General features: G+C 45.3%; 1 protein-coding gene across 1 annotated transcript in view; it reads left to right on the forward strand.

The window, feature by feature from the left end:
* myo16 (myosin XVI) overlaps nucleotides 1-12221 on the forward strand; it is a 1091439-nt gene that overhangs the window by 442820 nt on the left and 636398 nt on the right. The gene's annotated exons all lie outside the window — the stretch shown is intronic.

Here is a 12221-nt window from a genome sequence, read left to right on the forward strand (position 1 = left end):
TAGAAAACATCAAGACTGGTTTGATGAGAACGACCAGGAGCTAATAAATCGCAAATGCAAGACATTTCTGAATTGGAAACAACTCCATAACTCGAGTGAAAGAAAACAGACCTAGACAACTGAAGGCTGAGGACCAACGAAAAACTCATGACCTAAAGAATAAATGGTGTGTCGAAAAAGCACAGAAGATCCAGCATCTAGCCGACAATCACCACATGCATGGATTTTTTAGCGCAGTCAAGTTCACCTATGGCCCAAGCACACAAGGTCTGATTCCACTGAGAGACAAGAATGGAGAGGTGCTCATCAAGGACAGCGGGACAGTAAGCGCCTGCTGGAAGGAGCACTTTGAGGATCTTCTCAACCAAGACTCTATATTTGACGTGAGTGTCCTTGACTCCATCCCACAGTATGCTACCCGTCACCACCTCTCCACAATCCCAGCCCGGCATGAGGTTGAAAAGGCAATCTGACAGCTGAAAAACAACAAGGCCTCAGTAGCAGATGGAATCCCTGCCAAAGTACTGAAGCATGGCAGAGAAGTACTCTGCGCAAATCCATGACCTCATCGCTCTGATCTGGAAGGAGGAGAGCATGCCAGGGGATCTCCGAGATGCCGTAATTGTGCCTATCTTCAAAAAAGGGGACAAGTCCGACTGCAGTAATTACAGAGAGTTTACCTGCTGTCTGCTGCAGGTAAAATCATCGCAAGAATCCTCCTCAGTCATTTCCTCCCAGTGGCTGAAATGCTCCTCCCAGCGTCACAGTGTGGATTCCGCCCACTAAGGGGAACAACGGACATGATCTTCACCACACAACAAATCCAAGAAAACTGTAGGGAGCAGCATCAACCTCTGTACATGGCTTTCTTTGACCTAACAAAGGCCTTTGATTCTGTCAACCACGAGGGATTATGGACTGTCCTTCCCAAATTTGTCTGTCCTCAAAAATTCGCCACCATCCTCCATCTGCTTCATGATTCTCACCAACGGATCCACCACAGACCCAATACAATAGATATAGTGACCTGCTAGGTATTGCTTGCAAAATGTATCATACAAAGGTTGAAAATTCTGATGGTTTGTAGTACATGAAGCAGGTTTATGATTGACTTGCAATAGGAACATATGAAAATACTGAATATAAATTCAAAAATTGTTGACATACCTTGCCCATAAACCTCAGGTACAGTGTAGTTTGATGACACAGTATGAAATATTTTATTTTTCATTGCTGACTTTAATCACCTCAGCACGTTATATAGTAAGGCAAAGGCATGTGGAAGCTTTATTTGGCACATTGCATGGAGAACATTCTACATAAGAACAAAGAACAGAAGAATTAGGAACAGGAGTAGGCCATCTAGCCCCTCGAGCCTGCTCCGCCATTCAATAAGATCATGGCTGATCTGGCCGTGGACTCAGCTCCACTTACCTGCCCGCTCCCCATAACCCTTAATTCCCTTATTGGTTAAAAATCTATCTATCTGTGACTTAAATACATTCAATGAGCTAGCCTCAACTGCTTCCTTGGGCAAAGAATTCCACAGATTCACAACCCTCTGGGAGAAGAAATTCCTTCTCAACTCGGTTTTAAATTGGCTCCCCGGTATTTTGAGGCTGTGCCCCCTAGTTCTAGTCTTCCCGACCAGTGGAAACAACCTCTCTGCCTCTATCTTGTCTATCCCTTTCATTATTTTAAATGTTTCTATAAGATCACCCCTCATCCTTCTGAACTCCAACGAGTAAAGACCTAGTCTACTCAATCTATCATCATGAGGTAACCCCCTCATCTCCGGAATCAGCCTAGTGAATCGTCTCTGTACCCCCTCCAAGGCTAGTATATCCTTCCTTAAGTAAGGTGACCAAAACTGCACGCAGTACTCCAGGTGCGGTCTTACCAATACCCTATACCGTTTCAGCAGGACCTCCCTGCTTTTGTACTACATCCCTCTCGCAATGAAGGCCAACATTCCATTCGCCTTCCTGATTATCTGCTGCACCTGCAAACTAACTTTTTGGGATTCATGCACAAGGACCCCCAGGTCCCGCTGCACCTCACCATGTTGTAATTTCTCCCCATTCAAATAATATTCCCTTTTACTGTTTTTTTTCCCAAGGTGGATGACCTCACACTTTCTGACATTGTATTCCATCTGCCAAACCTTAGCCCATTCGCTTCACCTATCCAAATCTCTTTGCAGCCTCTCTCTGTCCTCTACACAACCTGCTTTCCCACTAATCTTTGCGTCATCTACAAATTTTGTTGCACTACACTCTGTCCCCTCTTCCAGGTCATCTATGTATATTGTAAACAGTTTGGTCCCAGCACCGATCCCTGTGGCACACCACTCACCACCGATTTCCAACCCAAAAAGGACCCATTTATCCCGACTCTCTGCATTCTGTTCGCCAGCCAATTCTCTATCCATGCTAATACATTTCCTCTGACTCTGCGTAACTCTATCTTCTGCAGTAACCTTTTGTGTGGCACCTTATCGAATGCCTTTTGGAAATCTAAATACGCCACATCCATCGGTACACCTCTATCCACCATGCTTGTTATATCCTCAAAGAATTCCAGTAAATTAGTTAAACATGATTTCCCTTTCATGAATCCATGTTGCGTCTGCTTGATTGCACTGTTCCTATCTAGATGTCCCGTTATTTCTTCCTTAATGATAGTTTCAAGCATTTTCCCCACTACAGATGTTAAATTAACCGGCCTATAGTTACCTGCCTTTTGTCTACCCCCTTTTTTAAACAGAGGCGTTACATTAGCTGCTTTCCAATCCGTTGGTACCTTCCCAGAGTCCAGAGAATTTTGGTAGATTATAACGAATGCATCTGCTGTAACTTCCACCATCTCTTTTAATACCCTGGGATGCATTTCATCAGGACCAGAGGACTTGTCTACCTTGAGTCCCATTAGCCTGTCCAGCACTACCCCTCTAGTGATAGTGATTGTCTCAAGGTCCTCCCTTCCCACATTCCTGTGACCAACAATTTTTGGAATGGTTTTTGTGTCTTCCACTGTGAAGACCGAAGCAAAATAATTGTTTAAGGTCTCAGCCATTTCCACATTTCCCATTATTAAATCCCCCTTCTCATCTTCTAAGGGATCAACATTTACTTTAGTCACTCTTTTCCATTTTATATATCTGTAAAAGCTTTTACTATCTGTTTTTATGTTTTGCGCAAGTTTACCTTTGTAATCTATCTTTCCTTTCTTTATTGCTTTTTTGTCATTCTTTGCTGTTGCTTAAAATTTTCCCAATTTTCTAGTTTCCCACTAACCTTGGCCACCTTATATGCATTGGTCTTTGATTTGATACTCTCCTTTATTTCCTTGGTTATCCACAGCTGGTTATTCCTTCTCTTACCACCCTTCTTTTTCACTGGAATATATTTTTGTTGCGCACTATGAAAGAGCTCCTTAAAAGTCCTCCACTGTTCCTCAATTGTGCCACCGTTTACTCTGTGTTTCCAGTCTACTTTAGCCAACTCTGCCCTCATCCCACTGTAGTCTCCTTTGTTTAAGCATAGTACGCTTGTTTGAGACACTACTTCCTCACCCTCAATCTGTATTACAAATTCAACCATACTGTGATCACTCATTCCGAGAGGATCTTTTACTAGGAGATCGTTTATTATTCCTGTCTCATTACACAGGACCAGATCTAAGATAGCTTGCTTCCTTGTCGGTTCTGTAACATACTGTTCTAAGAAACAATCCCGTATGCATTCTATGAATTCCTCCTCCAGGCTACCCCGTGCGATCTGAGTTGACCAATCGATATGTAGGTTAGAATCCCCCATGACTACTGCCGTTCCTTTTTCACATGCCTCCATTATTCCCTTGATTATTGCCCGCCCCACCCTGAAGTTATTATTTGGGGGCCTATAAACTACGCCCACCAGTGACTTTTTCCCCTTACTATCTCTAATCTCCACCCACAATGATTCAACATTTTGTTCATTAGAGCCAATATCGTCTCTCACAACTGCCGTGATATCATCCTTTATTATCGAAGCTACCCCACCTCCTTTCCCTTCTTGTCTATCTTTCCGAATCGTCAGATACCCCTGTATGTTTAATTCCCAGTCTTGGCCACCCTGTAACCATGTTTCTGTAATGGCCACCAAATCATACCCATTTGTAATGATTTGTGCCGTCAACTCATTTACTTAATTTCGAATTCTGCATGCGTTTAGGTAGAGTGTTTTAATCCTAGTTTTTAAACCATGATTTTTAGTTTTGACCCCTCCTGCAGCCCCTTTATATTCAGTGGCCCTTTTTGTTTTTTGCCTTGGGTTTCTCTGCCCTCCACTTTTACTCATCTCCTTTCTGTCTTTTGCTTTTGTCTCCTTTTTGTTTCCCTCTGTCTCCCTGCCTTGGTTCCCATCCCCCTGCCATATTAGTTTAACTCCTCCCCAACAGCACTAGCAAACACTCCCCCTAGGACATTGGTTCCGGTCCTGCCCAGGTGCAGACCGTCCAGTTTGTACTGGTCCCACCAACCCCAGATCCTGTTCCAATGCCCCAGGAATTTGAATCCCTCCCTGCTGCACCACTGCTCAAGCCACGTATTCATCTGCGCTATCCGCGATTCCTACTCTGACTAGCACGTGGCACTGGTAGCAATCCCGAGATTACTCGTTTTGAGGTCCTACTTTTTAATTTAGCTCCTAGCTCCTTAAATTCGTCTCGTAGGACCTCATCCCTTTTTTTACCTATGTCGTTGGTACCAATGTGCATCACGACAACTGGCTGTTGTCCCTCCCTTTTTAGAATTCTAGCATGATTCATATTCACATAACAGATCCTGGCTGAATTTCCTTCGATCGACTTGAATGGATGAATGAATCGATGAATAGAACATGCACCGTTACACAAGCGAACCTTCCCGCACGATTCTCCTCTGAGCGCCGTGACCAAGTGTAAAAAGAGGAAAACCTGCCCCATAAAAGTTATTGTTTTTGATCTCTTTTTTTTCCCCCCCATTGTTTTCTGGAATGCCCATTGTTTCAATTTCTTACTTGACTGTTTACTTGACTATTAATTAACTTGCCCTTTTTTATGTAAATATTCACAGAATATGCCACAGCTGTGAACCTCCTTAGGCACACAGGGTTAGGAGCTGCTTTGAGCACCAGGTGTTGTGACATTTTAAAGGCATTTGCTGAGGGTTTCATCGGCTAACATTTTTAAAAATTCGTTCCTGGGATGTGGGCATTGCTGGCAAGGCCAGCATTTATTACCAATCCCTAATTGCTCTTGAGAAGGTGAGCCGTCTTCTTGAACCGTTGCAGTCCTTGTGGTGAAGGTAATCCCACAATGCTGTGAGGGAGGGAGTTCCAGGGTTTTGATCCAGTGACGATGAAGGAGTGGCGATATATTTCCAAGTAAGGATGGTGTGTAACTTCGAGGAAAATTTGCAGGTGACAGTGCTCCCATGCGCCTGCTGCCATTGTCCTTCTAGATGGTCGAGGTCGTGGGTTTGGGAGGTGCTGCCGAAGATGCAGTGGCGAGTTGCTGCAGTGCATCTTGTAGATGGTACACACTGCAGCCATGGTGGTTGAGGGAGTTAATTTCTAAGGTGGTGGATGGGGTGCCAATTAAGCAGACTGCTTTGTCCTGGATGGTGTCGAGTTTCTTGCGTGTTGTTGGGGCTGCACTCATCCAGGCAAGTGGAGAGTATTCCATCACACTCCTGATTTGTACCTTGTAGGTGGTGGAAAGGCTTTGGGGAGTCAGGAGGTGAGACACTCACCGCAGAATACCCAGCCTCTGACCTACTACTGTTGCCACAGTATTTATGTGGCTGGTCCTGTTAAATTTCTGGTCAATGATGACTCCCAGGTTGTTGATGGTGGGAGATTTGGCGAGGGTAATGCCATTGAATATTAAGGAGACGTGGTTAGTCCTCTCGCTTGTTGGAGTTAGTCATTTTCTGGCATTTGTGTTACTTGCCACTTATCAGCCCAAACCTGAATGTCATCCAGGTCTTGATGCATGTGGGCATGGACTGCTTCATTTTCTGAGGAGTTAGGAATGGAATTGAACACTGTGTAGTCATCAGTGAACATCCCCACTTCTGACCTTATGATAGAGGGAAGGTCATTGATAAAACAACTGAAGATAGTTGGGCTGAGGATACTGCCCTGAGGAACTCCTGCAGTGATGTCCTGGGGCTGTGATGATTGACCTCCAACAACCATAACCATCTTCCTTTGTGCTAGGTATGACTCCAGCCAGTGGAGAGTTCTCCCCCTGATTCCCATTGACTTCAGTTTTACCAGGGCTCCTTGATATCACATTCATTCAAAGGCTTCCTTAATATCAAGGGCAATCACTCTCACCTGACCTTGAGAATTCAGTTCTTTTGTCCATGTTTGGACCAAGGCTGTAATGAGGTCTGGAGCCGAGTGGTCCTGGCAGAAAGCAAACTGAGCATCAGTGAGCAGGTGATTGATGAGTCCAGGCTCAGGCTGTATCTGCTCAAAAAAAGCCTGACTTCGTGAAACACTCAGGAGAGCAGTAATAGCGTGAGCCTGGACCTGTGGGTAAATCAAAAAAAGCTAGCCACCGCAGCAGCAGAATGAACAACAGTCTCGAGAGGGCAACAAAACCAAAGTGGCCGACAAATTTCTAAGTCATCAGAATCCAGGTAGCTAATTGGCAGCATATCTTGAAGCGTGTTGGACCCCAGTGGAGGGATCGGGACCCAAGAGCAGGAGTGGGAGAAGCGGAGGTCAGAAGCGGCCTGGAACGCAGTTCAGAAGCATCAAGGAGCGGAGGTCGGAAGCGGCATAGAGCGGAGGTCAGAAGCAGTGAGGAGTGATCGGAAGTGGGGAAGAGTGGTGGTCAGAAGCAGTGAGGAGCGGAGGTCAAAAGTGGCGTAGAGCGGAGGTCAGAAGCGGTGAGGAGTGATCGGAAGTGGGGAAGAGTGGTGGTCAGAAGCAGTGAGGAGCGGAGGTCAAAAGTGGCGTAGAGCGGAGGTCAGAAGCGGTGAGGAGTGATCGGAAGTGGGGAAGAGTGGTGGTCAGAAGCAGTGAGGAGCGGAGGTCAAAAGTGGCGTAGAGCGGAGGTCAGAAGCGGTGAGGAGTGATCGGAAGTGGGGAAGAGCGGTGGTCAGAAGCAGTGAGGAGCGGAGGTCGCAAGTGGTGAGGAGTGGAAGGAGGGACCGAGGAGGAGCAGAGGGAGGGACCAACGAGGTCCGGAGGTTGGGACCGGCGAGGTCCGGAGGTTGGGACCGGTGAGGTATGGACTTCAGGACTGGCGAGGTTCGGAAGTCGGGACCGGCCAGGTCCGGAGGTCGGGAGACGAGAGGACGGATGAGACATGGTAGAACGGCAAGGTCAGAGCAAAGAGGTGGAGCAGCGTGGACCAACAGCAGTGTTATGACCAAGGGAAGCGCAGCATGGGCCAATAGCGAGGTTGTGAGGTCGTGAGGCTCACATTGCATATGATGAATTACACATAGAGAGAGGTCCTGTGGGAAAGAGGAAGGAGGACAGTAGGAATATATTTGAGTTTGTGTGTATGTACTAGGCACATGTGGCAGAGCCTGGTCTCCAGTCATCTTAGATCTCCTTGCCACTGGACCAAGACCTTGCTCTGTCAAGCCCGTGTGGTGGCTGGTGTGCAAGGGCCATCCCATGTTAAAATAATTCACGCACAGGCATCTTCCACCATTTAAAATGAGTTCATCAGTCACCTGAGTACTCATTTTTAGTGTGGAAGAAAGTCATCCTTGACCCCGAGGGACTGCCGATGGTGATGATGTTGATGAGTTAGTTCCGCTTGATAGCACTATCGACGACACCTTCCATCACTTTGCTGATGATTGAGAGTAGACTGATGAGCGGTAATTGTCCGGATTAGATTTGTCCTGCTTTTTTTTGTGGACAGGACATACCTGGGTAGTTTTCCACATTTTCAGGTCGATGCCAGTGTTGTAGCTGTACTGGAACATCTTGGCTAGAGGTGCAGCTAGTTCTGGAGCTCAAGTCTTCAGCACGACAGCCGGGATGTTGTTGTGGCCCATAGTCTTTGCTGTATCCAGTACGCTCAGCCGCTTCTTGATATCATGTAGAGTCGATCAAATTGGCTGAAGACTAACTTCTGTGATGGTAGGGACCTCAGGAGGAGGCCCATATGGATCATTCTCTCGGCACTTCTGGTTGAAGATTCCTAGTGAAATCGTAAACATGGGTTTTTTTGATTTCTCTGAAAATAGCGAATCAATGAAATCTTCACAAACATGTTTACAACATCACTACACTTGGTGACCACAGGGATTATGGCTCCATTATTCGGTGCCAGAATTGCAGACTAATCTTTAGATTTACAGGGGAGACACTTTTTAACAAGGATTTTGTGCCCATCTTCTTCCCCTCTCAAAAAACACCACCAATTTAAGATTTGTCAACCAGATGGTAAAATTGAAGGTTTAACTATAATATAAAGGTTTATTAACTATATAATATTACTAACCAGGTTCAGTCTCAGCCAGGCAACAAAAGGGACATGTGATATATTTACAGAGATCACTAACACAAGCACACCTAACAAGCTCCTTAAAAGAAACTGTCATTATGTGACCTTGCCACATGGCCTTTTATTGTTATTACATCAGTAGTTGCTCATGCTAAGAGTGGAAGCAAGTCTTCCTCGATTCCGAGGGACTGCCAATGATGATGATGCATTACATCAGTAGTCCACTAGGTGGAACTCGACAACAGGTAGCACTTGCCAGGCTTTTTCACTCCTCAATTGATATCCGCTTACCCCTACAGGAATGTGCCTTTGTGTGGGTCTAGGTCTGATGACCTCCACAATCAAATAGCCAGCCAACACTTATGATGTAGGCTTACACATGAAGAATTGCTCTTTAGCCATAGAACTGAAAGAAAGAAAGAAAGACTTGCACTTGGATGATCAGGGCTGGGAACTCAACATCCAGGAGTATTCAACACTCAGGAAGGATAGAATAAAAGGAAAAGGAGGTGGGGTAGCATTGCTGGTTAAGGAGGAGATTAATGCAATAGTTAGGAAGGACATTAGCTTGGATGATGTGGAATCTATATGGGTAGAGCTGCAGAACACCAAAGGGCAAAAAACGTTAGTGGGAGTTGTTTACAGACCTCCAAACAGTAGTAGTCATGTTGGGGAGGGCATCAAACAGGAAATTAGGGGTGCATGCAATAAAGGTGTAGCAGTTATAATGGGTGACTTTAATATGCACATAGATTGGGCTAACCAAACTGGAAGCAATACAGTGGAGGAGGATTTCCTGGAGTGCATAAGGGATGGTTTTCTAGACCAATATGTCGAGGAACCAACTAGGGGGGAGGCCATCTTAGACTGGGTGTTGTGTAATGAGAGAGGATTAATTAGCAATCTCGTTGTGCGAGGCCCCTTGGGGAAGAGTGACCATAATATGGTGGAATTATACATTAGGATGGAGAAGGAAACAGTTAATTCAGAGACCATGGTCCAGAACTTAAAGAAGGGTAACTTTGAAGGTATGAGGCGTGAATTGGCTAGGATAGATTGGCGAGTGATACTTAAGGAGTTGACTGAGGATGGGCAATGGCAGACATTGAGAGACCGCATGGATAAACTACAACAATTGTACATTCCTGTCTGGCGTAAAAATAAAAAAGGGAAGGTGGCTCAACCGTGGCTATCAAGGGAAATCAGGGATAGCATTAAAGCCAAGGAAGTGGCATACAAATTGGCCAGAAATAGCAGCGAACCCGGGGACTGGGAGAAATTTAGAACTCAGCAGAGGAGGACAAAGGGTTTGATTAGGGCAGGGAAAATGGAGTACGAGAAGAAGCTTGCAGGGAACATTAAGACGGATTGCAAAAGTTTCTACAGATATTAAAGAGAAAAAGGTTAGTAAAGACAAACTTAGGTTCCCTGCAGTCAGAATCAGGGGAAGTCATAATGGGGAACAAAGAAATGGCAGACCAATTGAACAAGTACTTTGGTTCGGTATTCACTAAGGAGGACACAAACAACCTTCCGGATATAAAAGGGGTAGAGGGTCTCGTAAGGAGGAGGAACTGAGGGAAATCCTTATTAGTCGGGGAATTGTGTTGGGGAAATTGATGGGATTGAAGGCCGATAAATCCCCAGGGCCTGATGGACTGCATCCCAGAGTACTTAAGGAGGTAGCCTTGGAAATAGCGGATGCATTGATAGTCATTTTCCAATATTCCATTGACTCTGGATCAGTTCTTATCGAGTGGAGGTTAGCCAATGTAACCCCACTTTTTAAAAAAGGAGGGAGAGAGAAAACAGGGAATTATAGACCAGTCAGCCTGACCTCAGTAGTGGATAAAATGATGGAATCAATTATTAAGGATGTCGTAGCAGCGCATTTGGAAAGAGGTGACATGATAGGTCCAAGATTTGGATTTGTGAAAGGGAAATCATGCTTGACAAATCTTCTGGAATTTTTTGAGGATGTTTCCAGTAGAGTGGACAAGGGAGAACCAGTTGATGTGGTACATTTGGACTTTCAGAAGGCTTTCGACAAGGTCCCACACAAGAGATTAATGTGCAAAGTTAAAGGACATGGGATTGGGGGTAGTGTGCTGACATGGATTGAGAACTGGTTGTCAGACAGGAAGCAAAGAGTAGGAGTAAATGGGTACTTTTCAGAATGGCAGGCAGTGACTAGTGGGGTACCGCAAGGTTCTGTGCTGGGGCCCCAGCTGTTTACACTGTACATTAATGATTTAGACGAGGGGATTAAATGTAGTATCTCCAAATTTGCGGATGACACTAAGTTGGGTGGCAGTGTGAGCTGTGAGGAGGATGCTATGAGGCTGCAGAGTGACTTGGATAGGTTAGGTGAGTGGGCAAATGCATGGCAGATGACGTATAATGTGGATAAATGTGAGGTTATCCACTTTGGTGGTATCAACAGAGAGACAGACTATTATCTGAATGGTGACAGATTAGGAAAAGGGGAGGTGCAATGAGACCCGGGTGTCATGGTACATCAGTCATTGAAGGTTGGCATGCAGGTACAGCAGGCGGTTAAGAAATCAAATGGCATGTTGGCCTTCATAGCGAGGGGATTTGAGTACAGGGGCAGGGAGGTGTTGCTACAGTTGTACAGGGCCTTTGTGAGGCCACACCTGGTCTCCTGGTGTACAGATTTGGTCTCCTAACTTGAGGAACGACATTCTTGCTATTGAGGGAGTGCAGCGAAGGTTGACCAGACTGATTCCCAGGATGGCGGGACTGACATATCAAGAAATACTGGATCAACTGGGCTTGTATTCACTGGAGTTCAGAAGAATGAGAGGGGACCTCATAGAAATGTTTAAAATTCTGATGGGTTTAGACAGGTTAGATGCAGGAAGAATGTTCCCAATGTTGGGGAAGTCCAGAACCAAGGGTCACAGTCTAAGGATAAGGGGTAAGCCATTTAGGATCGAGATGAGGAGAAACTTCTTCACCCAGAGAGTGGTGAACCTGTGGATTTCTCTACCACAGAAAGCTGTTGAGGCCAATTCACTAAATATATTCAAAAAGGAGTTAGATGAAGTCCTTACTACTAGGGGGATCAAGGGGTATGGCGAGAAAGCAGGAATGGCGTACTGAAGTTGCATGTTCAGCCATGAACTCATTGAATGGCGGTGCAGGCTAGAATGGCCGAATGGCCTACTCCTGCACCTATTTTCTATGTTTCTATGTTTATATTGTGTCTTTCATGATTACCGGATGTCTCAAAACGCTTTACAGCCAATGAAGTACTTTTTGAAGTGTAGTCACTGTTGTAATGTGGGAAATGCGGCAGCCAAGTTGCGCACAGCAAGCTCCCACAAATAGTAATGCAATAATGACCAGATAATCTGTTTTTTGTAATGTTGATTTGAGAGGTAAATATTGGTCACGACACCAGTGTTAACTCCCCTGCTCCTCTTCAAAATAGTGCCATGGGATCTTTTAAATCCATCTGAGAAGGCAGACAGGGCCTTGGTTTAGCATCTCATCCGACTGCACCCCAACAAGAGTCAGAGCTGTTTGGAGAGAAGGGGAAAGATAAAATAGAAGCAATTACATTTACTGAACCTTGATTACCTTCAATAGGTTTTGCTAATCTTACTGTTTTAGAAATGAGTTTCAAAATGAGCAAGACTGAGCTGTGAAATGCAGGTTTTGACATGCTTCACAGGGCAGCTGACATCTACAGG

The sequence above is a fragment of the Pristiophorus japonicus genome, chromosome 10 (genome assembly GCF_044704955.1).
Source record: "Pristiophorus japonicus isolate sPriJap1 chromosome 10, sPriJap1.hap1, whole genome shotgun sequence".
Taxonomy (NCBI): Eukaryota; Metazoa; Chordata; class Chondrichthyes; family Pristiophoridae; genus Pristiophorus; species Pristiophorus japonicus.